Here is a 26392-nt window from a genome sequence, read left to right on the forward strand (position 1 = left end):
GCTAACACAGTTTGAAAGGCACCTAATGTTCTCTTTAAAAAAACAAAATCTAATCTGATCCCTTTTACCTGATTATTTCTTTTTTTTCCTTTCTCAAATACACTTGATCATTTTAAAAATTCAGTTGTTTGAAAACCAAAGAATGTTTCCATTTAAGAAAGCCACAGACAAATGTGATGATGTTCCATTTGAAAGGGCTTCATTCACTCCCACTTTTATGAGTTTGTCTTCCTTCCTCCCTCCCTCCTCTCCTCTCTTTTCCTTCCCTTGCTTTCCTGTTTTCCTCCCCTTTGTCTTCCCTTTCCTTTTCCTCCCCCTCACTTCCTCACTCTGTTCATCCATCCAGCCTTCCTTTGTTGCCCGGGCTGGTCTTTAACTCCTAGGCTCAAGGATTCCCTCCCCCTTGGTGTCCCCACTTAGACCAGGGATGAGTACCATGGTAGAGACATGCAAGCCGACTGTAGCCAACTCCTCGGGCTTGGAGAAAAGCACAGGAACAAGCTGGAGCTTTTTCTTTGTTTAGTCTTTTTAGAGTACTTAGAAGTGTCATCTTACCATAGATCATCTGGTGTAACAGAATGCTGACAGGACCTAGGGTTAGGGAACTTGGGGTCACTTCTAGGTCCCAACTTCCTGGGTGATGTTAAGATCTTCCAGGAAGCCTACATTCATATAACATGAAGCGTGGCACACATATCATGTATGCTTCTTTGTAGCATGTCATACTTGGGCATATGTGTTGCCAATCCAGTAGGATGAGATCCCGTATACATTTTTGGTGTTTCAGCATCCCGTGCCCAGACCTTCCCATCCAGGCAGTTCTGATTTTTAGTAGGCAAAGATTTTGGTTAACAGATATGATTCACAATCTGTTTTCTTCCCTCTGCTTCAGGGTTCACTGTCCTCTTAGATGATAGGAAAACACACATCTTGCTGACAGGCATGATGCTCGGCCCTACACCGGCTATTACTTTTATGACATCCATTATCTTAACAAGTCCTGGCTGGTTAATTGATGGAATTCATAACACCTGCTGCCATCCAGGGTGAAGTTCAACTGCTGCACCGTGGTTCAGGCATTTTCTAATTAACCATAGACCACTTGCTTCAAGTGGAAGGTGTGAAGTATGCTCCATGTTTATGACATGTGCTACATACATGCATGCAATGACAGAATACACTCAGTGGGTTTCTTGTAGACAGTGGAGAGTGGAGCCTGGCTGCTTCTTTTATCCAGTCTCACAATGTCAGCCTTTTAATGGGATAGTTACCCATTTACTACTGGCTATTTGTTTTCTGCTTGTATCATTTATTCTGTTTCTATCTCTGTTCCTGGAGTTTGCATAAATTTTAAATGATCCTATTTTATATGAGCTTAATAGCTATCATCATCATTTTCTTTATCTACCAATCTACTTATTTGGTTGCTTGTTTGTTTTGTTTTGCAATACCAGGGATTGAAAGGAGAGTGTTGGGTATGTCAGGCAAGTGCTCTACCACTGAACTACATCCCCAGTCCACTGCCTAGTTTGTTTTGTAGGTTGGTGCCTCCGTGTTTACAGTGGGTATTCTTAATTTATCACACTATTTATTTGGTTTTTTAAAATTCTTTTATTGGTACATTTTAGGTATACAATACATTTACATTTATCTTTGGGTGCTTGTACCTGTACATGATGTATCTTGGTTCTTATTTTTTCCCCATTACCTGTGCACCCTTCACCCCCTCCACCCTTCCCTATTTAGATAGATTTCATTTCCATTTTTTTTCTTTTCTCATAATTTTTCCTTTCCCTTCTTTCCTTTCCCCTTCCCCTCCCACCACCCCTATGTTTTTTGGGGAACATACCCAGCAGGGGAATGGCTGGGTCAAATGGGACCTCTAGTCCTAGTTCTTTGAGGTATCTCCATACTGACTTCCACGGTGGTTGCACCAGTCTGCACTCCCACCAGCAATGGAGAAGGGTTCCTTTCTCCCCACAACCCCACCAGCATTTGTTATTGGTTGTTTTCATGATAGCAGCCATTCTTTGTGGGGTAAGGTGGAATCTCAGTGTTGTTTTTATCTGCATCTCTCGAATGTCCAGTGATGTTGAACATTTTTTCATATACTTGTTTGCTGCTTTTACTTCCTTGTCTGAGAAATGTCTCTTCATTTCAGATGACCATTTTTGAATTGGGTCTTTGAATTAGGGGAGTCTGAATTTTTTCAATTCTTTTTATATTCTAGATAGACCTTTGTCTGAGGTACAGCTGCTAAAAAGTTTTTCCCACTTTGTAGGTTGTCTCTTAGCTCTGTTGGTGATTTCTCTTGCAGTACAGAAACTTTTTAATAAGATGAGATCCAGTTGTTGATTCTTTCTGCTAGTTCCTGTGCTACTGAGGTTTTGTTCATGAAGTCTTTTCCTATGCCAATGTCTTCAAGAGTTCTACCTAACCTATCTTCCAGCAAGTTTAGTGTTCTGTCTTAATATTTAGCTCTTTAACCCACTTTGATCTTAGTTTAGTGCATGATGATAGGTAGGGGTCTAGTTTTAATCTTTTGGCAGGTTGAACTCCAGTTTTTTCAATACCATTTATTAAATACGCTACCTTTCCTCCAGTGATGGTGGTTGAGTCCTTTGTCAAAGATGAGGTGGGTGAGTATGTTGGAAGTTGTTTCTGCATCTTCTAATCTATTCCAGTGATCCTCGGGTCTGTTTCTTTGCCAGTACCATGTTGTTTTAATCACAATAGCTTTGTAGTATAGTTTCAAGTTGGGGATTGCAATACCCCCAGCCATGTCTCTGTTACCTAGAATTGCTTTTGCTAGTCTAGGTCTCTTCTGGTTCCTAAATGAATTTTTGGATTATTGTCTCTAGTTCTGTGAAGTATATTGGAATTTCATTCGGCATTGCATTAAATCTAGATAGTAGTTTTGGAAGTATGGCCATTTTCACTATATTGGTTCTTCTTACCCAGGAACAAAGGATGTTTTTCTGTTTTCTTATATCCTCCTTGATCTCCTTTTTCAGAGTGCTGTAGTTTTCAGTGTAGAGGTCTTTTGCTTCCTTTGTGAGGTTGATTCCTAGATACTTCATTTTTTGGGATGCTATTATAAAAGGAATTGTTTCCATAATTTCTCTCTCAGTGACTCTGTTATTTGTGTATAAGAAGACTGTTGTTTTTTGAGTGTGACCTTATATCCAGCTACTCTACTGAATCTGTCGATTAGGTCTAGAAGTCTTTTGGCTGAGATTTTTGGGTCTTCTATGTAAAGTATCATATTGTCAGCAAACAATGACAGTTTAACTTCTTTGTTTCCAATCTTTATTCCTTTTATTTCTTTCTCTTTTCTAATTGCTATGGCTAATGCTTCCAGAACTATATTGAACAGGAGTTGTGATACTGAGCATCCTTGTCTTGTTCCTGATTTTAGCATGAAAGTTTTCAGTTTTTGACCATTTAGTATGATGTTGGCTGTTGGTTTTTCATAGATAGCCTTAATCAGGTTGAGATAAAGACTTTGTGTTCCAATTTTCTGTAGCATTTTTATCATGAACAGGTGTTGGATTTTGTCAAATGCTTTTTTTGCATCTATTGAAATGATCATGTGGTTTTTGTCCTTGACTCTGTTAATATAGTGTATTACATTTATTGATTTATGAATGTTGAACCATCCTTGCATTCCTGGGATAAATCCAACTTGGTCAGGGTGTATGATCTTCTTGGTGACCCTCTGTATTCTGTTTGCCAGTATCTTGTTGAGGATTTTTGCATCTGTGTTCATTAGGGAGATTGGCCTGTAGTTTTCTTTTGGGGTTGAGTCTTTTCCTGGTTTTGGAATCCAAGTAACACTTGCTTCCAGGAATGAGTTTGGAAGCCTTGCTTCCCTTTCAATTTCCTTGATGAGTTTAAAGAGTAATGATGATAGTTCTTCTTTAAATGTCTTGTAGAATTCAGCAGTGAAGCCAACAGGACCTGAGCTTTTCTTTGTTGGTAAATTTTTGGGTTTTTTATTTTTGGTACCGGGAATTGAACTTAGGACTTTGTGCTTCCAAGGCAGGCCGCAGAACCACTGAGCTAAATCCCCAGCCTGTTGGTAAATTTTTGTATTACATTTTCAATTTCACTCATTGTAATTGGGGGTGTTTAGAATTTCTATATCTTCTTCATTTAACTTTGGCAATTCATATGTGCCTAGAAATCTGTCCATTTCTTCTGTGTTTTCCATTTTATTAGAGTACAGGTTCTCAAAGTAGGTATTGATGATCCTCTGGATTTCTGCTGGGTCTGTTGTGATTGCACCTTTTTCATTCTTAATTGCATGGATTTGAGCATTTTCTTTCCATTTTTTGATAAGATTGGCTGAAGGTTTATCAATTTTATTTATTCTTTCAAAAAATCAGCTCTTTGATTCATTAATTTTTTTGCATCATTCTCTTACTCTCCGCTGCATTGATTTCTGCTCTGATCTTTATAATTTCCTCTCTTGTAAGATCTTTGGGTTTGTCATGCTCTTCTTTTTCTAGGAGCTTGAGGTTTTGCATTAGGTTATTTATCTGAGTTCTCTCTGTTTTCCTAATATGAGCATTCACTGCTATGAATTTCCCACATAGAACTGCTTTCATTGTGTCCCATAGATTCCTGTATGTTGTACTGGCATTTTCATTTACTTGTAGAAACTGTCTAATTTCTTATTTAATTTCCTCTGTGACCCATTGGTTGTTCAGGAGGGTGTTATTCAATTTCCATATGTTTGTGGGAGTTTTGGGGTTTCTTATGTTATTGGCCTCCAATTTTATTCCACTATGGTCTGATAAATATACAGAGGGTAACTTCAATTCTTTTACATTTACTTAGACATATCCTATGAGCTAGCATATGGTCTATTATGGAGAATGACCCATGTGCAGCTGAGAAGAAGGTGTATTCTGCTTTTGTGGGTTGGAACACTCCGTAAACATCTATTAAGTTCATTTGTTCAATAGCTTGGTTCAGTTCTAGAATTTGTGGTTCATTTTTTTGTCTAGATGATCTATTTGTGATAGTGGGGTATTGAAGTCCCCCACTACAATTGTATTAGTGCTTATTTGATTTTTTATGTCCATTAATATTTGTTTTGTATAGTTGGGGGCATTTGTATTTGGTACATGTATATTTAGGATTGTCATCTCTTCCTTTTGGATTGTTCCCTTCACAAGGATGTAGTGACCATCTTTGTCTCTCTTAATTAGTTTTGGCTTGAATCCTACTTTGTCTGCAGATAAGATTGCTACCCCTGCTTTCTTCTGGGTTGCTGTGGCATGGAGAATGCTTTTCCATCCTTTTACTTTCAGTCTATGAGGTTTTTTTTTTTTGAGTTAGGTGCATTTCTTGTATACAGCATATTGCTGGATTTTACTTCTTAATCCATTCTGTCAGTCTATTTCTTTTGCTTGGTGAATTGAGGCCATTAACTTGAGAGTTATAATTCATAGACATTAACTCATCCTTGTCATGATGTTTTGCTGTTGTTGTCTCTTTCACTTCTTATTTTTTCCTCTTTTCCCTTTAGTTTCTTAACTTGCCTGATGGCTCATGGAGTTATGACCTTCATTGTCTTTTTCTAGGATATTGCTTAGAATTTTTTGGAGTGCTGGTTTGGTGTTCTTGAAATTTCTCAGGTGTTCTTTGTTGTGGAAGTATGTCATTTCCCCATCAATTTTGAAAGATAATTTTTCAGGATACAACAATGTAGTTTGGAAGTTATTTTCTTTTAGGGCTTGAAGTACTTCACACCATGCTCTCCTTGATTTGAGGGTTTGTGTTGAGAAGTCTGCCATGATTCTTATGGTCTTTCCTTCATAGGTGATTTGTTTCTTTTCTCTAACTGCCTGTAGGATTTTGTCCTTCTGTTGGGTTTCTGGGATCTTGGCTATTATATGTCTATGTGTAGTTTTTTTTGATCATGGCTAATTGGAGTTCTGTATGCCTCACTTATCTGTACGTCCAATTCTCCACCTCTGTCTGGGAAGTTTTCTACTATTCTGTGAACAGTTTTTTATGTCAATTGTACTTTCTCCTGTTTTTTCATGGACTCCTATCACTCTTATGTTATTCTTTTTTTTTTTATTGTTCTTCTTTTCATTATCTAGCAGCTGCTGCATTGATTTCTCATCATCCCTTACTATTTTGAAGAGATCTCTGTTTTCATGGTCCTTAACAACAGTTTTGTCTTTTATATGATATCCTATCTTCAGATTCCCTTAATCTGCTCTGCATTCTTTCAGTGAAGTTTTTAATCTCCTGAATATCTGTTTGAATCTGTTTCATGAATTCCATTTCTTTCTTATACTGGCATTCATGGCTTCCAGGATGTTTCTGATCTCATCCATTTTCTTATCTGTTTCTGTTCTAGAGCCTCTAATCATGTCTTTCACTCTGCTCACCATCTCTGTAGTTATCTGGGAAATTATTTCTGCTTTGAATTTTTCTAGAGCCTCATTGATCTGTTTTATTACTTCCTGTGCTACCAGTTCATGGTGTCCAGGTGGTTGATTATCAGACTTCTCCACCTCGTTTTCCCCAGAATTTGCCTTTTGGGGTTGGAAGTCTGAGTTTGTGCCTTACTGAAATGTTTTCTCATTTCTTCTTTTTTAGTACTGACCTTGGTTTAGTTCCTGGGTTGACACTTTGAAGTTGCTTATTATAAGTATCTTTATTGATGTATTTAGAACATTTATGGAATGATTGCTTCTCAGAGGTGTCTTACAGATATAGCTGGTCTTTAGGTTTTAAGTCTCTAATGACTGTGAGGCTCTCATTTTCATTAAACTAGGAAGGACAACTGTTTAGATCAGCCCCAACACCTTAGCCCACGTTACACAGTCAGCAACACAATAGCATCAAGTACCTCTTAGAAAGTGACAATTTGTGGTAGTTATTAATCTATCGCCTTTAACTGTGTGAATTAAATCAAAATCAAGAACCAACAGAACATATGTTTATAGTGAATACTCTTCAGTATAGCAACTTTACCCTTCGGGATGTGGAGTTTGAAGGAAGTGGGGAGGTAGGGACAGGTAAATAGAACGATAGGGGAAGGTTAGCAGCGAGGCCAGAGGGCATAGGCAAGAGAAGAAAAGAGAAGAGAAGAAAGATAAGAAATACGAATTAGGGGCAGAACAGGAACACAAAGAGAGATGAAGAACAATGTGGGACATCAAGGGAGCAATGCTAGGAGAGAAAAAGAAAAGAGAAAAAAGAGAAAAATAAAAATTTTAAAAGTAAGAAAGTAGGACTGGGATTTAACTCAGTAGTTTTGCTGCCTGCTGCGCAAGCACAAGGACCCAAGTTCGATCCCCAATACCAGGAAAAAAAAAAAATAGCAAAGAAGAAAAAAAATTTAAAATAAGAGCAAAAAAAAAAAAAATAGTGGTAATTTTGAAAATAACAAATAAAAGATAAAAATGAAGGGCCTCCTTCAGGGTATGTCTCTGCTGTGACAATAGACAATGTGGGTTGCAGTGTGCAGATATAAGTCAGTGAGTCTCAGCAAGCCAGTCACAGACCCGTGAGATTCAAGCAGATTTCTGGCTGCAAGGCCCAAGTTGAACTCCTTATCCTCCTGTAGGGTTGAACTCTGCAAGGTTCTACTGCAGGTTCCAGCTGCCTTTCCCCTGAGCATAGTCCAGGTTCTGATGGGAGGTGATGATCCCTCCAACTTACCAAGCATGATGGTCTGGTTTTTTCAGTGGGCTTCAGTTTTCATCAGGGAGCCTTGGAGAGGCCCTTTCTCTGTTGTTCACTTCTGCAGCTCAGGACAATGGCCTTTATGTGCCCCTGTTTCTCTGTAGTATGGATCCAAGTAGCTGTATAGCCAGGGCAGGGGGGCCGTCTCTGTTATTCCAGGCACCTGGGTGGCTAAGCTGGAGGCTGGTGGGCATGCCTGGGGCAGCAGGGTGGGGGTCCTCACTGGCTTGGTTTCTGGCTAGGTCTCCTGCTCGCAAGTGGGCAGAGTGAGCCGAACTGAGCAGGGTACACTCAGCCCGTGCTTACTCTGCCCGTGTGCATGGAGAAGCTCCACAATTTATATTTGAACAGTGGTTTGCCGTATCCTGTGTAAGAACCTTACCAAAAAAAAAAAAAACCTTACAAATGTACTCCATCTGTATGCTCATACTTTTCTCATACATTATATTGTTATAATTATAAACAGCACAACATAGTTACTACTTTTACTTTTGCATTCAGCGATTACTTGTAAAAGAAATTTTTAAATGAAGAAATATTTCCCTGTTTGCGCCTGTTTTTAGCATTTCTACCAGTCATCATTCCTTCCTAGGAATCCATATTTCCGTCCAGGTCCTTCTCCCCGCAAAGCATCCTCCCTGTATGTCTTATAGTGCACCCTCCTGGTCAGGAATTCTCTCTGACCTTCTCTAGGAAGGCCTTTAATTTGCCTTCCTTTTTGAAAACTATTTCATGTGTCTATACAATGTTAGGCTGATTCATTCCTTGATTCATGCCATTGACTTCTGGCTTGCATAGCTTTCAATAAGAAGTTTGTGGGATTTATTTTCTCTCTGGTTGTAATTTGTACACACGCGCGCGCGCGCATGCTCGCGCACGGGCTGCTTTTAAGAGTTTCTTTCATCACTTATTTTCAGGAAGTTGATTATGTCTTCTTGGGATGTTCACTGGTGGTTTTTCTGCCTGGGGTTCCTTAGCTCTCTTGGACTTTTGGGGGGAGGGGAATAGTATTAGGAACCCAGGGCCTTTGTGCTGAGCTAAATCCCCAGGCATTTTTAAAATTTTTTATTTTGAGACAGGGTATTGCTACGTGTCTAAGCTGACTAGGCTAGGCTCCACTTGTGATTCTGCTACCTCAGCCTCAAAGAGTGCTGGGATTACAGGTGTGTGTGACCACACCTTATGATTGCTCCTTTTTAAGTGGAAAATTTCCTAAATATATTTGATCTTGAAATCCTTGTTTTAGGTAACCCATGTTATTATCCCTTGCAACCGGTGCTTTATGAACGAACATTAACCCTAGCTTGAAAAAGATTGATCACCAAAATCTACATTTATTATTTTTACTTGTTTATAACTATTAGACTTTTTGTACCACTTAGAGTTGGGTTACCCAAAAAGTTACTGTGCATTTGCCTGGTGTTATGTAGACTATGTGAATATGAGTATGATTAGAGATTATCATTAATTGCCAGCTTTACAGGGAATACTCTAGTGGTAACCATGTTTCCTGTCTGAAATATAGCAAAAAAATAGGACCCAAATCATTCTCCCACATTTTGTGCAGTAGCAGTCCACTGGCATGCTAAAGGAAAGTTGATAGCATGCCCACTGTTACCATCTGTAGATAACATTACAGAAATGTTGACTCTGAAAGACACTCAGACCGTAGTCACTTTCTGGAGACAAAAAGTCATCTTAGTGCTTGCTTCAACAGCACATATACCCCCCCATCCCAAAAATTGTTTTAGCTGTTCTTTGGTTTTAATTTGTAGTTTTCTGGTGTGTTTATGGCACGCATGCTTCTTTTTAAAGAACATTAAAATTAGGCACTAGGAATTTATATACAAAATGAGAGCCTTTTATTATTAAGAAAACAATGCAAAACATTGCATTTCTCTATGTCATAAATAAAATTTTAAAAGGAAAATGGTCCCTTGGAAGTTGCCTCTTTAGGAATATAGAGAGAGAAGGGCATATGTTTACTACTGTGCCAGAGATAATCCATCTGAACAGAGGGTGTCCCTAAAGTGATTTGTTTAAAAGATTAGATGATAAAATGTGTTGAATAATTAATGTATTGTGACTTTTCACCCAGCCATACACATTTTCAGTTTGGTTAATAAGAAGAAAAATGAGGATAGTGGCCTGATTCTAATTCCCTGTGGATTAAGACTCATATAGAACTGCCCTACTTCTTGACTCTATTATTATATTAAAAGTAACATTTATTTTTGTAAGTCATTACCATCTTGGCACACTTACTTTCATTTTGGTCATATACAGACATCCTTAGATTTCAAGCTTCCAAAGTCTTTTACCAAGTCTTTTATTTCTGTTAGAGAACCTGGAGACTTCCAACAGTGGCATCTCAGTTTATTGCACTGTTTGGTTACTGGTGTATTCAAAGTCAGTTGAAAACTTGTCTTTAAAATTTCAATATGCTGAAAAATCTTTCACATAGAAATTGGGAGCCTTGGGCTGTATTCAACATGGAGAGTCATCTGTCTAGACACTTAAGATGCATGGAAAAGGTCCATTAGAGCTTGCATCAGGAAAACAGAACAAGCCCAAATAAATGACCTAATGATGCAGCTCAAGGTCCTGAAAAAACCAGAACAATCTAAATCCAGAGATTCTACAAGGAAGGAAATTATAATTATAATTAGGGCAAAAATGAAATGGAGAGTATAAAAACAATGCAATGAATCAGTGAATCAAAGAGCTGATTCTTTGAAAGAATAAACAAAAATGACAAACCCTGAGACAGTCTTACCAAAAAAGGAAAGAAATCAATGTAATTAGAAATGAGTAAGGTGAAATCACAATGGACACTGCTGAAATACGGAAAATTATTAGCAACTACTTCAAAATCTTATATATCAAAAAATTCCAGAACTCAAAAGAAATAGAGAGATTCCTAGATATGAATGAATTACCAAAACTGAACCATAAAGACTTAAAACTCTTGAATAATCCCATAATGAGCAATGAAATAGATGCAGTAATTAAAAGAAAAAAAAACCCTACCAGTTAAGAAAAGCCTGAGGCCTGATGAATTCACAACCAAATTCTATGAGAACTTCAGGGACGATGTAACATCAATACTCCTTGTATTGTTTAATGACATTGAGAGGGAAGGAGTGCTCCCAAAGTCATTGTTGGAAGCTAACATTACCCTCATCCCAAAAGCAGACGAGGATCCAAACAAAAAAGAGAACTGTAGGCCAGTCTCTCTACTGAACATACACGTGAAAATCCTCAACATGATACTGGCAAACAGAATGCAACAAATCATCAAAAAGATCATACACCATTACCAAGTAGGCTTCATCCACACAATGCAAGAATGGTTCAACATACATAAATCAATAAATGTAATTCATGACATTAAACAGAAGCAAGGACAAAAAAATCACATGATCATCTCAATAGACACAGGAAAGGTCTTTGACAAAATCCATTCATCCATTCGTAATTTAAAAAAACCCTGAAGAAAATAGGAAGAGAAGGACCTTATCTCAATCTGATAAAAGCCATTTATGACCAACCTACTGCCAACATCATGTTAAATGGGGAAAACCTAAAAGGTTTTCCTCTAAAATCAGAGACAAGACAAGAATGTTCACTATCACCATTCCTGTTCGACATAGTCCTCCAAACATTAGCCAGAGCAATCAGGCAAGAGAAAGAAATAAAAGGGATACATATAGGAAAGGACAAAGTCAAAATATTGTTATTTGCATATGACATGACTAAAAAGAAAAATCCCACCCAGAGACTCCTAAAATTAATAAAGAAATTCAGCAATAGAGCAAAATACAAAATAAATGCACAAAAATCAATAGCATTCCCATACACTAAGAACTCACTGAGAAAGAAATCAGGAAAACAGAACCATTCACAATAGCATCAAGAAAAATTAAATACTTAGGAATTAACCAAGGAAGTGAAAGGCCTCTGCAGTGGAAATTACATCACTCTAAAAAAGGGAGATCAAAGAAGACATCAGAAAATGGAAAGATATGCCAAGTTCCTGGATCAACAAAACTAATATAGTCAAAATGGCCATACTTCCAAAACTGATATATACATTTAATGCAATCCCAAACAAAATACCAAGAGTGTTACTCACAGAGGTAGAGGAAACAATCCAAAAGTTCATATGGAACAAGAAATCCAGAGTAGCAAACACAATTCTGGGTAATAGTAGCAAAACAGGAAGCACCCACAATCCCAGCGTTGAAGTTATATTACATAACAGCATGATACTGGCACAGAAACAGAAATGTGGATCGATGGGACAGAATAGGGGAAGCAGATACAACCCTGGACACATTCAACTGCTTGATCTTTGGCAAAGGGGCCAAAAACATACACTGGAGGAAAGATAGCCTTCTTAATAAATGGTGCTGGGAAAATTGGATATCCACATGCAAAAGATCAACTCTAGACCGATATATCTCACCATGTACTACACTAAAGTCAAAATGGATCAAAGATCTAAATGTTAAAACAGAAACAATCTGCTGGAAGGTAAAATAGATAAAACTCTCAAAGAAAGAGGCATAAGCAAAGTCTTTCTGAACAGAACCCTGGTTGCACAAGAAATAATACTAAGAATCAACAAAATGGGATCCACATCAAATTAAAAGGCTTCTGCACAGCAAAGGAAACAACCAACAGAGTGAAGAGACAGCCTACAGAACGGGAAAATAATTTTGCCAGTTACTCCTCAGAGAACTAAAATCTAGAATAAACAAAGAACTCAAGATTAGACCTCCCACCAAAATAAAAGATCCAATCAAAAAAATGGACAACAGAAATGAAGACATTTCTTAGAAGTAGTAAAGATGGCCAATGAATACATGAAAAGAAAGTTCAACCTCACTGACCATAAGAGAAATGCAAATTAAAACTACCTTAAGCATACAACAGGTGCAACATATGTGCTATTACTTTTATGTTTTGATTTAATCCAGTGTTTTGGATCGGAGACCCATTTTTCACATGACTGCAGATTAAGCATATTCCAAACAACACAGACCAACGTCTTAAAGAACATACTTTGGCAAACACTCCCCCTACTTGTTTAAAACCTCCAGTTGATTGGCTTCTAAGTTCATTTGGTGGTAGGTTTTTCTGGCAGCAAACTTGCAAATCATTACTCTGTTTTAGGCAGCACTTGCTGAGAAGGCTTCTGACCCACCTGGCTGGGATGATATGTTGGATTCTTAGGGTCAGGATGCTGGTGTATGGCTTGGCTGGGTGTAAACGGCTCGGGATCTCTCTTGTATCAAGAGATAGAACTGCCGGTTGTATTGTCAAACTCTTAATTTACTTTCAATAAGAATGGTGTTTCTCCTTTTGAGATCCATCTGCACTATTTCTTTTATAAATTTGGACTGCCAGGAAAGGAGCATTATGACAGTCCATCAAAATAGCCCCTTGACTGTCCTTTCTGAATCTAAGACTTACCCGAACATCCTCCTTCACCTTCTAATGTTTCACCCACCCCCCAGAATCAGGCAGAAGCCATGAAGAGATGAACGTGGTGAGTCTGTTATTTTATTACACTTGCATCTCAGTGGTGGCACTTGGCATTTCGAGCTGGATTAACATGTTAAGAATGGGGCCGTCATTCATACGTTTGTCCTGCTGCCCGGCAGCTCTGATTTGAATTCAGTCATTCATGCCAGCTTGAACCACCAGTGGTACATGCACTACTGTCCCACCTGGCAGGTTGTACCGCTTCTCGGGGAGTCTTTGATTGCAACAATGCAAAGAAAGACATTGATTTAGCAGAGCAGATATCATTACATTACTGTTCCTTAAAGTTTGAAATGTGGCCGGGGATTTAGCTCAGTAGCCGCCTGCCTCGAAAGTGCAAGGTCCTGAGTTTGATTCCTGGTACCAAAAAAAAAGTTCAAAATGGTATAAAAAATTGTGATACAGCTAATTTGTGGTACAGCAGTTGTAAATGCATATTCTGTATACACCAGCAATGGGGTACTATGTTAAAATTTAGAGAATTCTGTTGTTTTTTTTTTGGTACCGGGGATCAAACTCGGCTCCTTGTGCTTGTGAGGCAGGCGTCGGAACCACTGAGCTAATTCCCCGGCCCAAGAGAATTAATTATTGATAAACTATTCACAGATATGAATACATTTCTTTTAATTTAATGAAATAAATGTGTTCATTATTGTAATAATTTTTAATTGGTATGAGTAGTAGTAATATTTATATTTGTGCAGTGATATTCAGGGTCAAGCAGCTGACTGGAATCGGCCCATTTATAGACTTTTTATTAATTGTACTGGTAAAGAGACAGATAAACGTGATGAGCTCTGTTTGTAGCACCAGTGGTACCAGCCACCCGAAGGGACAGCCATGCAGGCACCCCTGGTAGTTCCAACTGGCAGGACTGTGTCAGTCTCTGTTGTGGGTAGGCCATCCTGCGCGTTGTGAGAAGTTTAGCAGCATCCCTGGCCTAACTTTAACACACCACATGTCATCAGCACCTCCATCTCTACTAGTGATGCCCCAAAATATCTCCAGACGTTTCTTGGTATCCCTCGGTGGGCAGGGCGTGGTCACCCCTGGTTGATAACCACTTGTTAAAGTGTGGACACATGATAATCCTGTGCTTTTAACTGAGATGACATTTGTAGTCGGTATCATATGCTTCTGAGTGGGAAAGGAATTTTGTTTGCTGCCAGTAGAAAAAATGGCCTTTATTCTTCATCTTGCGGCAGGTGCTCTATGAGGCCTTGGGCAACATACAGGAGGGCTTTGTCTGTGCTGGCAGAGTCAGAATTGAACATGAAATGAGCATGTCCGATAGAAGGTGCTTGCCAAGCCGGGCTCTGGCACACGGTCATTTGCCAGCCAGCGGTGGCCGGTACCCTGCCAGGCTCCTAGCTCCTTCTCGCACAGTCACCCCTTTGTCGGATGTCTTGCCAGCTGGGGCCACACCTCTCCTGTGCCCTAGGTCCCGGCTTCTGCCAGCTCAGCTTCTCTTTACCTCTGCCATCTGCATCTTTCATTCCTGGGGAGGAGTAGGTTTATCTCAAGCCGGACACTGATAAGATTATATTCCCTTGGGGTACTCAGTAGCACCGCAAGGAATGGAAAATAGACACTCAAACATACTTGTGGTAGAGGATGTCCCTAACGGCACCATGCATAATCGCCAGTGCCCACCGCCTGCACAGTGGCAGAGTGGATCTGTTGGTACAGTGGCATTCGGCTATAAAAAGAATGAAGTGCTGGTCTGTGCTGCCAGAGGAACCTTGAAAACAGAAAGAAGCGAGACACAAGAGGCCTCTCTTCCTATTGTATAATTCATGTTTGCATGAGCTGTCCTGGCCAGGCAAGTCTACAGAGACACAAATCTGACAGTCAATTGCCATAGCTGCGGGGTGGGGTGGGGGGATCAATTGCTAATAGGGTGAGGGTTTCCTGTGGAGTGACTCGAATGTGTTGGAACTTGATATAGGTGGTAGTTACTTCACATTTGAGTGTATGAAGTGCCACTGAATTAACTTTATATTCACTGATGTTCTACCCCAACTGAACACCAAGAAGAAACAACCATGAAGGTTGCAGGGAGAAGTCTAGTTGGATTGAATCACATGTGTGATGTGTTTTGTTTTGTTTTTTTAGGATTTCCTTTTGGAATGATGAAAATATTTTGGAATTTGACATCATTTTTAAAGAGGAGGCTTTAAATTGCTAACATTTTCCTCATAGGTGAAGAATATAATTTCCAAAAAACCCAACTGCCTAGCAGGAAAATGCTTTTTTTAAGATTTGAAAACATAGCATTAAAAAAGAATTGCTCATTGCTTTTGATCATCATTTCTTATATTTACTTTACCAATTTTTGGTTTTGTTTGGTTTTTTTTTTTTTTTGGTACCGGGGATCGAACTAGGGTCCTTGTGCTTGCGCAGCAGGTGGTGAAACCACTGAGCTAAATCCCCAGCGCTTATATTTACTTTAAAATCCCTTCAGTTGTTTTACAAATCTGCAGAGATGCCCCAAAGCACTATTGGAAAGTGATGTAAAGGATTGGGAGTCCAATGGGAATAAACAAACCTCCCTGTTTGCATTTAGGATGAAATTTAGGTGAGCTGTGGGCGCCATTTGGCTAGACTTCCTAACTGCTCAAATTAAATACATGGCAATATATTTAAATAAGTGCATATATAACCAAAACAATTATTGCATGAAGATTTAAAGGGCAGAAAGTTAATTGTTGGTGAATACTGGCTCACATATGCTTAAAGGTGTCTGGGTAGGTGAGATGTTAGTTCAAGTAGTAGGAATGCTGCTTATAAACCCAGTGCTAACTGGTGCTTGTACTTGGAAACAAAGAATGAGAAAAATAGGGAGAAAGTAGCAAGCCTTCCTGGATCCATTTCTTTAAAACTTTCTCTTGGTATTTCTTTTTTCCCAAAAAAAAAATCTTCAAAGATGCTAATGAAAGATACAGGTATGGTGACACACAGCTGTAATCCTAGTAGACTAGGAAACTGAGGCAGGGGGATTACAAGTCCAAGCCTAGCTTGGGCATTTTAGCAACCTAGTGAAACCCTAACTCCAAAGAAAACAGGCTGAGGATGTAGAACAGTGTGAAGGCCCTGGGTTCGATGCCCAGTACTGAAAAAAGATAAATGCTAGTAAAAATAACTCCTGAGTTAGGCCTGTAGCTCAGTGGTAGAGCACTTGCCTAGGATGCGTGAGGCCCCGGGGTTTAGTATCCACCACTGCAAAAACAAAACAAAGCAACCCCAGGGAAATTGTTCAGAATTGTGATGTCCCTATGAAAATGCTACATTTCCTTCTGATATTTTGTAATAAAATTAAGGCAGACATGAAGAAATAAATGTTGTAGATTCTAAAGTTTATGTTATAGTACATACATAGCTACTATGATGTTTTAGTTGGCCAGGCATGTGGTATGTCATTCGTTCATTTATTATGTACTATGGAAATCAGCTTGTCCTTCCTCCTATGAGGGCAGGAAAGGTGTAATACATGTTCTGAATGATATAGCAGGAACAAACCCAGAATACAATGAGGGAGAAAAGAGAGCTGAGGAAAAGCGGTCATCCCCGGGGATTCTGTATTCCTACTCAGGCAATAGCTAAACATCAAAAATACAGTGGGGGGGCCAGTGATTTAGCTCAGTAGTGCCACCACTGGCCTCACGAGCAAAAGTTCCTGAGTTCGATCCCCGGCACACAAAAAAAATAATAATACAGTGGTGGGCAACAGAAAAAGCATTTGTTCCTTGTGTAACAGTCCCAAATGGAGTATTCTAAAAAGGGATGGTAACAAATCCCTAAGGTCATGGTGTGGGAAGGGGAGCAACTCATGACCAGTATTTTAATGGTAGAATGACAAGTTGTGCTTGTACACTACCTGGAAAACCTCTTCTATCAGGTTAGAAAGCACCTGCAAGGACCTGACACCACCTGAACAGAAGGGCTATCAGGATACTTGTTCACTGTGCCATGCCGTGTCATGCCAAGAGCTGAGAACAAGTGGAAAATTGGAATTCTTTTTATATTTACCAAGTCTTGGCAATAACTCGTAAGAGTAAAGAATCCATTGCATTGTTACAATAATTTCTATCTCACACAGATATTCTGCATTGATCTCCACTTTCCAGCTGGCACCATTTATTGATGGTGGTTCTACTGTGGTTATTGACAATGGGGAACTCAGTCATGATCAGATATTAGGACTTTGATTTTTCATTTTAATTCATTGTTTCTAGCCATGAACTAATTAGTTCTGACATGTTCTATAACCAGAAGAATGTTATTAACCATAGTCATAATTCCCATTTTTTTGTGTTGATCACACAGATGATAAATTAATCACACTTACAAAGTTTCATAACATATATAAAAGATAATCTTCAATTTCAAGACTAATTTGTGAGTTACCATCTGTTTTGGACCAAAGAAAATAGAAATTTGATTTTAAAGCCTTTATCTGAACAACTTGTAATAAGAGCTGTTTGTATATTAATTACTTATTGAATTATTATGGATTTTAGTGTTTTAATTTACAAGCAATTTGGAGCTTATTGTGGTGACATCTGCTCATATTTTGATACTTTGTGGCATTTAACAGTTTCATCATAAGGCTTATTTTTCCCCCCTGGTAATTTACAACTGAATCCCAAAAACAGTGATTTGCTTTCTGCTTCAGCTTACTCTAAGGCATATTGTCCTGTCTCATCTTCACTGCAGACATATTTTTCATACTTAAATTTTTTTCATTTTATAAGGAAAATCAATATCCCTTTGTGCTTGCTTCATTCGGTGTCTTAATTTCTATTCAAGGAATTTTAGATGAATTTTAAATAAATCTTATTATTTTTCTTGACCTGGCTTATTACTTTTTATCTCATATACCCCTGAGGTTTCTTTTTCTTTTTTTGATGTACTGTTATGAAACTTAGGGATCTGTAAACTTACCTGTAGAATCCCTTTAATTTCCTTCTTTTAAATACCTTAACTAGAAACATGACTGCAAATAATTTCCTCAAATTCCCTGAAAACACTTTATGAGGTTCCATATGCATTCACTAATAAGAAGCACCTTCACTCATAGCTTTGCTCATGGACTTGAATTATGTTAAACCTGGAACCCTTTATTATCACTTAAGACTGTTGAATAAGCACTTAAAGAAAATGACGGGCATTTACTTTCCATGGTTCTTGAGTTTTTAGATGATTTTTGGTAATTCAGACTCTGTAGGATGCTGGATTCATTCAAAACCAAAACCATTTTATAAAGAAGAAAGTAAATCTCGTGAGGTAAATGCTGGTTGGCTGGTTTGTGTTTAGACTGACTGAAAAGTAAAAGCACAATTTGATGTGAAGGATGATCTTTTTATGAAACAGGAAGCTGGCTTCTTCAAAACTGAACGCAGATGGGGCCGGGGATTTAGCTCAGTGGTTTTGCCGCCTGCTGCACAAGCGTAAGGACCAGAGTTCAATCTCCGGTACCACACACACACACAAACGCAGATGGAACCCTTGTAGCAGGGCAGTGTGTGGGGACGAGTGGGGAGTTGGGAAGCGCTAGCCCCTTGGCTATGCCTCCTTTTAGGTAGAAAAGATTCTAAGGTTGCTTTGGTGTGCTCACGCTGGGCAACATGTCTAACAGGGTCACTCAAAAACATCAGCTCCACTGATACCCAGTTTGACTACAGCGTGTTGTCTATACACAAGTTGTGCAGAGTTTGTCGCCTGCATACAGCACTGTTGCCAAAGATGTTTCAGATGAACACCACTTTATCATTAAATCATAGCCTTGCTCCTGGGCTCTGATAACCACTAATCTTTCTGTCTCAATAGATTTGCCTACCCTGGACATTTCATATAAGTGGAATCATACAGTGTGCAGGGGTTTTTTTTATGACTAGACTGTTTTATTTAGCATGATGTTTTTAAGGTTTGTTCATCTCATAGCAAGACTTTATTCCTTTTGGTAGCCAAATAATATTCCATTGTATTAATATGCCAAACTTGGTTTATGTTTTTAATCTGTTGATGGACATGTAAATTGTTTCCAGTTTGGGGCTCTTTCCAATTATGTTTTGTTTTGAAATAAGAGTCCTTGCAGTATCAGAGCTGGCAGTAATTTTATCTAGCTTGAAACTTTCCTTTCAAAATTCCTACACACATAGTAATGCCTGATTGGCTATTTTAATTTCTCTCCCTTTTTTCTCCACCTTGCATATACAACCCCAGCAGCTGTGTGTAAGGGCAAAGATAGAAACAATGGAGCAATAAAATGTGTTAATTTGAGTTGAAATAAAACAGAAATCTGAAGGACTGGGAGATGTGGTAGAGGTGAACGTACCCCCCAAAGGTTTTTTTTTTTTCATTTTTAAAATGTAGTAGTCCATGTGGGTAGCACGTAACGTTTACATTCCTAAGTCTTCTTTTCCCATCTCGCTCCAGGCTGGTCCCTGCGGGCAGGCGCCTTGTGGGATCTGTGACAGATGCAGGGTGGCTCACTGGTTCACAGGTCTGCACATGAAGTCACCGTAACGGTAAGCAGCCCCATGTCATCGGGTCCGAGTCCTCCTGCCTGAAATGCATGTGACAGTAGAACTGGATTTTGCCAAAACAAACAGCTGTTTTACAACGATTTTCTTTTCTCCAAAAGCAGTTGCAGGTCCTTGTCTTGGCTGAAGTGGAAGGTAGCAGGTAGACTATCAGAACGTCTCTAAGTCATTATGAGATGGGCTGTGAGGTCAATTCCGAATGAAGTGTGTGCCGTTTATACCTTTTAAGAACTGTGGATCCTAGATGGGCTTAATAAACTTTTCAGTCTTACCGTGACACCTTTGGAAATCACTCTGTCCTGTCAACATTATGAATTGTAGTTAAGCTGAAGTACTAATCATAATTGGACACATGAGTATAGATTTTATTTGGCTCCTGTATCTTAATTCTCTGCTTGATTAGTTTCTTAATAGGATTTGTGTCCATGTGCAGATTGATTTGCTGGTTAACCTTGAAACTTATTAGGGGATCATTGGGGTTACAATGGATAAATCTACTGAGATACGAGCGTGTCCAGGATACAAAGCAAATAACTGTGTGTCCATAGGTGTCAAGAGTTGAAGTCCACATCCAAGTAAAACTGGAAATAGCCCCAGAAGTTCTGGAAAAGTGGTTACTGGGGCTGGAGGTGTGGCTCATAGTAGAGAGTGTGCTTAGCATTTGTGAGCCCTGAGAGAGAAGGGAGGGAAGGTGGGGGCTTATCTTGCTATCTTTTGATAGATGAGAATTTAGGGTTTTATTTTCTTTTCCTATTTTTGTCATTTTTGTTTTATTCTTTAGTGATTTTTTTTCTTTAGTAACCACCCTCTCAAAAAATGCCCACGTAGACATAATTTTTGTTATTTTAAAACATAAAGGTTGAACATTTGGAGATCTTTGTTTTACTGGTTTAAAAGAACTGACCAGAACTAAAGTAAGAGCCCTAACTTTTTTTTTTTTAATTCTTTTATTGGTACATTGTAGGTATACAACACAATTACATTTCTCATTGGGAATTGTACCTTTACATAATGCATCTTGGTTCTTATTTTTTCCCCATTCCTAGCCCTCCCTTCATGCCCTCCACCCTTCCCTATTTACAAAGACTTTATTTCCATTTTTTCCACTTCTCATCATTTTTCCTTTCCCTTCTTTCCTTTCCCCTGCCCCTCCCACTACCCCTACCCCTTTGGACCTTTTCTTCCTATTTTACATTATCGATTACTCATTCTAATCATTGGTACATTTTAGGTATACAGTATAATGACATTCATCATTAGAAAGTTGCACCTTTCCATAGTCTCTCTTGGTTCTTATTTTTCAGCCTTTCCCAGCCCTCCCTTCAACCCCTCCATTCCTCCCTATTTACAAAGATTTTGTTCCTATTTTTCCATTTTCTCATATTAATCCCATTCCCTTCTATTCCCTTCTATCCTTTCCCCTACCCCTCCCACTTCCTTCCCCTTTGCCCCTTTTCTTCCTATTTCACATTACCAAATATAGATTTAGTCACTATTTAACTTTCAGTTTCTTCATGTCTGGTGGTAGCTCTGTTGTCCCAAAGCAACCAGTGGGAGAGCCGGATGACCCCCTGCATGCACAGGTCAGCCCCTTACTGCAGGGAGCGGCCCTGCCACTACTGTGAAGCTGAGGCCTAGGCACTATGCCCGCTGCCACTCCTGTGGGTCTTCTGTCTCACACTCTAAATACTCCCAAGCTGTCCCAGCCCACGGGTAAGTCAACGGAGACCCTAGGGGGGGGGTGAGAATGACAAAGGACAGGGGACACGAGAGATGGAGACAAGACAGGTTTCTGATCAAGTCTCGTTTATTGCGGAAGCTGCTACAACATATATACCGTAGGGCTAGAGGGGAGGAGCAAGAGGAGGGTACTGGGGCTACTTCCTTGTTGCCGGGTAGATTTGCAGCAGGCCCGGATATGTCCGTAAAAGGCACTCAAGAGTTCTAGCGGAGGGGCAAGGCCCCCCACACCAGGCTAGGGGCTGTGGAATTTTAAGCCGCTGAGCATTTAATTACAAAACTCAGTACCTGTGTTGGCCGGTATAACCATGAGGATGGTTTGACTCTAGTTTTTATTTATTGATTAGTCTTTCCAGTTTTCTTTGTGATTCATGTAGATGGAAGTACTCAACTCTGATATAACACCAAGATTTATATGGGCTTCGGGCTGCCTTGGGGGAACCCTTATGTCCACAGAAAAAGCTGTGGGTCTGAGTATTGACCCTACTTAGGATTCCACTGAGTGCAGAAAAGGGGTGTGTGTGGGTGTGTGTGTCTTAAACTAAACCCTGAATATTGAGGTGAAAAATCTGTCCTAGGGGTTTCATAACAAGCCAGTGTATATTCCCGAAATTGGTTTGTGGTTCTAGTGCACATTGTATAGAAACTGCATTCAGCCGCTCTGTCTGCAAATTAATTTCTCCCTAGAAAATCTGTCATATTGATCTAATGGGCATCAGAAGTGTTCGCTTAAGGACAAAAGTCATTAGAAAAACAGGACAGGGCCGGGGATTTAGCTCATTGGTGCTGCCACCTGCCTCGAAAGCACAAGGTCCTGAGTTCAACTCCCGGTACCAAAAAAAAGAAAAACAGGACAGACCATGCTCATGTTGGAGCAGTAGCTCAAGCAGACACCACTCAGGAGTCTGAACCTGAAATCTTGGAGACATGAGCTTTCATTTAACTGTCTAGAAAGGAGAAAGCTGCGAAAGGGAAATTCTGTTCTTCGTCTCACGTAGCATCTGGCTCGCGTGGTGTGGACTGTCTTAGCAGTGATTTGCTGTTACGAGGTCGAGCAGTTTCAGAGCGGTCCCTTCTGGGCGTCCCCTGTGCCTTCTCTGCCCCAAGCATCTGCCGTTGACTCGCACACTGATGGAATTTGGCTGGAAACCATGAAGTGCTGTGTTCCTTTGCAAGGCAGGATTCTTTTCCCGACCCAAGACCCCTCTCCTCTGCCATTCCGAACCTGTAGATTCATTTCCTACTGAGGTTATTTCTGAAGACGTTGCCAGGTTTTAACTATATTTTTATAAATATGAAAACAGCTCATGTTCGTAGTAGAAAACACAGAAAATACAAAAGCTCATACATATGGAAGGAAGGTGAACCTAGTTCCATCCCTAGAGATAAGCATAAGTGCAGTTTGGAAGGTATGTGCGTGTGCACAAAGCAAGATTCAGCATCATGCACAACCCTTCTGGAAGCGTAATTTTTCCATTTTCCCCCATCTTGAATAGTCTTTTAAAAAAATATTCTTTTAATGGGCGTTGTGGCTCTTGATTCTTCTGTTTTATCCATTTATTTAAATGGCGGTACACTGTTGAACATTTGAAATCTCATAAGGAAAAAAATATTTCTTTCATTGTATTCATGATTTTGGACCATTTGACTTCTAGTAAATATACCTGCAAAATTAGTAAAAAGCTTTACTTTTTTGGAAAGTATTTCTTACTATGGGAATATATATATATATATATTTATATGTGTGTGTACATATATCTACACACATGCTCACTGATAAATGAAGATAAGTATATGAAAAAGCAACCAACATAAAACCACAGTTGATATTTTTGTGTACTTCTTCCTAATCTTTTCCTTTGTATGTATTTGGGATCAAGCTATAAATGCATGCTGGCCTTCTCTTTGGCTTTGTTGCATGCCTCCACAACTCCCAATCCAGGATGCCATCATCTTTCTGCTCTACAGCTTTGCAAAATTAGACTCAGACACCTGAAGAACACAGTGTTTAATGTCAGACAGTGTCACTTAAAATCCTTGTTTCACTGGGATTTAATTTGGTCATCATCTCCTAGCTCTTCATTTTCCTAATTTATAAGATGGTAATAATAGGAGTAACAGTCGTATTTGTTTTACATTTGTGACAGATAAATAAAATAAACTGTAGAAGGCACTTGGGCCTCATACCTGGCAAGCATACTATATCTGTGATGTTACTGCTTTCTAGAATCATTTGCGTGGCAGCACGGTATTCCCAATGTGTACTTTCTATAGTTTATTTAATCCTGCTGTCTCTGGACAATACACTGCGTGCTGGCTTAATTACAGTTATGTAGGAGGACAAAGACTTGCGGAGTGACAAAAAAAGTCTGTTTCCTCCCCCAAATGAACTGGTTCCCCTGCAGACCTTAGAGAAGGTGCACTGGGATTAATGTGTCAGTTGTAATGTGTACATTGGAAATTTTGTTTTCAATTAGTTACCAACTATGAAATGCGAATAAACTCAGCTGAGAGAGAAAGAGAGAGAGAGCTGGTATGGAAGAAGCAACCTCGGAGGTTAAAGCACTGCAGACAGCCCACAGGCTCGGCTCAGCTGGTTTCCATGAAGAAGTACAGAGAGAGAAGGGCCCTGCTGAGGATCAGGTCATTTTAGCCAAATGTCCAGCTGCTTTGGGGCCTCTCAGAACACCCCCCACCATCCAGATGGGCACTCTGGGCCGTGGCTTCCTCCGGTGTGAGTGTGCAGGCTGCTGGCAGCAACCGTATGTGCTTTCTCGTGTCCCTTCGGAAGCCAAGGGCTGCTCTGCATGCTTTTAGGAGCTCTGGTCCTTTCGGGCAGTTGATAAAAGAGCTCCTTTGCCCTTGGGGGACGTCAGAGCCACTCCAGGCCCTGCCGGCCAGCTTGCTGGACACGCGTGTGTGCACTCTGCCCTTCACGCTGCTCACGTGAGCTCTGGATTCTCTCGAGTCTGTCTTCAAGATAATTAAAGAGCAATTAAGGTTTTGTGGTTTGGGGATAGAGTCCTCTCCCTCCCAGAGAATGGCGGCTGTTAAATGCTAAGCACACACTAAATAAAATAAGACACAACATTTTTGTCCCTTGCGATTGGATTTTATGAAGAGAACTGCAATGAATGGGAGCTTCTGCCATCTTGAAATGAAGTTGTACAAAGAAGAAACACTAGAAATCCTCTGCTTTCAGTGTCTGATGGCTCAAACCCCAAATTACTGTTTATCTTCCATTCCTTGTCTTCGGCGGGGAAAGTCCTGAAATGTCATCATCCTGTGCTCATTGTTTTCTTGTTTTTCAGTATAAGCAGCACAAAGAGGACATTGTGGCTCTGCCTGGAAGTGGAAGGAGGTTATTTCCCTTTCTGCACAATCCCAACCCTGAAAACAGCCGATCAACCTAATTGATGCTGTTGCTAATCAAAACTGAGTCAAGCAAGAAAAATAAACCCTGGAGCTCTAATGAAGACCTCCTCTTCACCCCGGCTCCTGGCAGGGAGGCTGCGGGTGCTCATGGGTGCCTCTCCTTTATTCCAGAAGTGGCAGCTGGAAATGAAGGCTGCTCTGGAAACTGGTTAGGTGTTCACCGAGAATGGGGCTTGCCCTGTGCATTCTGAAACGGGAGGCCTGCATACAGGCCTCCGGCGGGGCTTCTCCCCGTGACAACCTGCCCAAGCGCCAGTCACTCATGAGATGGGCCCAAGTTGAAGTCTGAAGACCGTGGTGTATGTAGTGGCACACACCTGTAATCCCAGCACTTAAGGCTGAGGCAGGAGGACAGCATCGAGTTAGGGCCCACCTGTGCTACATAATGAGCTCAAGGAGAGCCTGAACTACATATCAAGACCTTCTGAAAAAAAAAAAAAATAAGAGGGCCTTTTAGGTCGCTCAGGAGAGCTTTTAGGGTTAGCTGACCAAGAATGCCAGCTGTCACAGCCAGCTACTTGCTGGGTAGAGTACCCTGCTCGGAGAATGAGTAGACTGAGGTCCACAGCCTCTCCTTGGTGAGGAAACTGAGCCACCTAACTTAACCTGGGCTCGGACCAGAAAGTGCCAGAGCCACAGTTAGATAGCGGGCTCTCTCGGTCCCACCCTGCTGCCCTCCTTCCTGCCTTCTCTCCAGCAAAGCCAAGCCTCTGCCCTGGTTCACTCTCACCCCGCTATAACTAGTGCTTTATGCTTGCCCACCACTGTCATCCCTGGCATCAAGGACAGAGCCAGCCCAGTGCCCTCATACATGAGGGTGAACGCTCTTCGCCAGGATCATGAGAGTCACAGTGGTTTCCTTAACAGCAGCCCTCCAATATTCTCCAGTATTAGACTGTCTTGAAATTTCTTCTGCAAGATTAATTAGTCCATTGCCCCTAATCTCAGTCTCAGGCAAAGTCTCTGGACATGAGCAAAATGCAGTCAGGCTTTCTGCCAAGGCATAGCACACGTGTTCTGGAGTCCAGCAGCCAATGCAGTCCTTCTTCCCAGCAGAAACCTCCTGAGCCTGGTCCTTACCACCAGCATTTCTAGCAGCAGCAGCATTCTGGCCTTCTGAGCTCTGACCAGATTCTCCCATCAACTACAGCCTCAGGCATTCCAGAGCTACTTTTTCAGCCAGCATCTCTGAGGCTCCTGAACCACATGGTCGGGTACAGTCACAACAATAACCCCACTCTTGGTACCAAATCCTGTCTTAGTTACTTTTCCCATTGCTGAAGCAAAATACCCAACACCCAAAGCTAAAGGAGAAAAGGCTTATTTGGCTCACAGTTCACAGAGGTTTCAGTCCGTAGTTGACTGGCTCCAAGGCAGGGTGCCATGGCAGAGGAGCATCGCAGAGGAGA

The 26392-nt window shown here is 40.3% G+C and overlaps 1 protein-coding gene across 3 annotated transcripts in view; it reads left to right on the forward strand.

Annotated features, from left to right (window-relative positions):
• The window catches only part of Tbl1x (transducin beta like 1 X-linked), a 210516-nt gene that overhangs the window by 125599 nt on the left and 58525 nt on the right, over nt 1-26392 (forward strand). For 2 of the 3 annotated variants that reach the window (XM_004867357.4, XM_087209899.1), the window contains exon 3: nt 19702-19793. The exons of the other annotated variant lie outside the window; for it this stretch is intronic. The gene's annotated coding sequence lies outside the window, so the exon portion shown is untranslated. The remainder of the gene's footprint in view (nt 1-19701; nt 19794-26392) is intronic. 3 annotated transcript variants of the gene reach the window in all.

Source organism: Heterocephalus glaber, unplaced genomic scaffold, assembly GCF_053883595.1.
Source record: "Heterocephalus glaber isolate CG9 unplaced genomic scaffold, H.glaber_assembly_v1.0 deba00001072, whole genome shotgun sequence".
NCBI classification, from domain to species: domain Eukaryota; kingdom Metazoa; phylum Chordata; class Mammalia; order Rodentia; family Bathyergidae; genus Heterocephalus; species Heterocephalus glaber.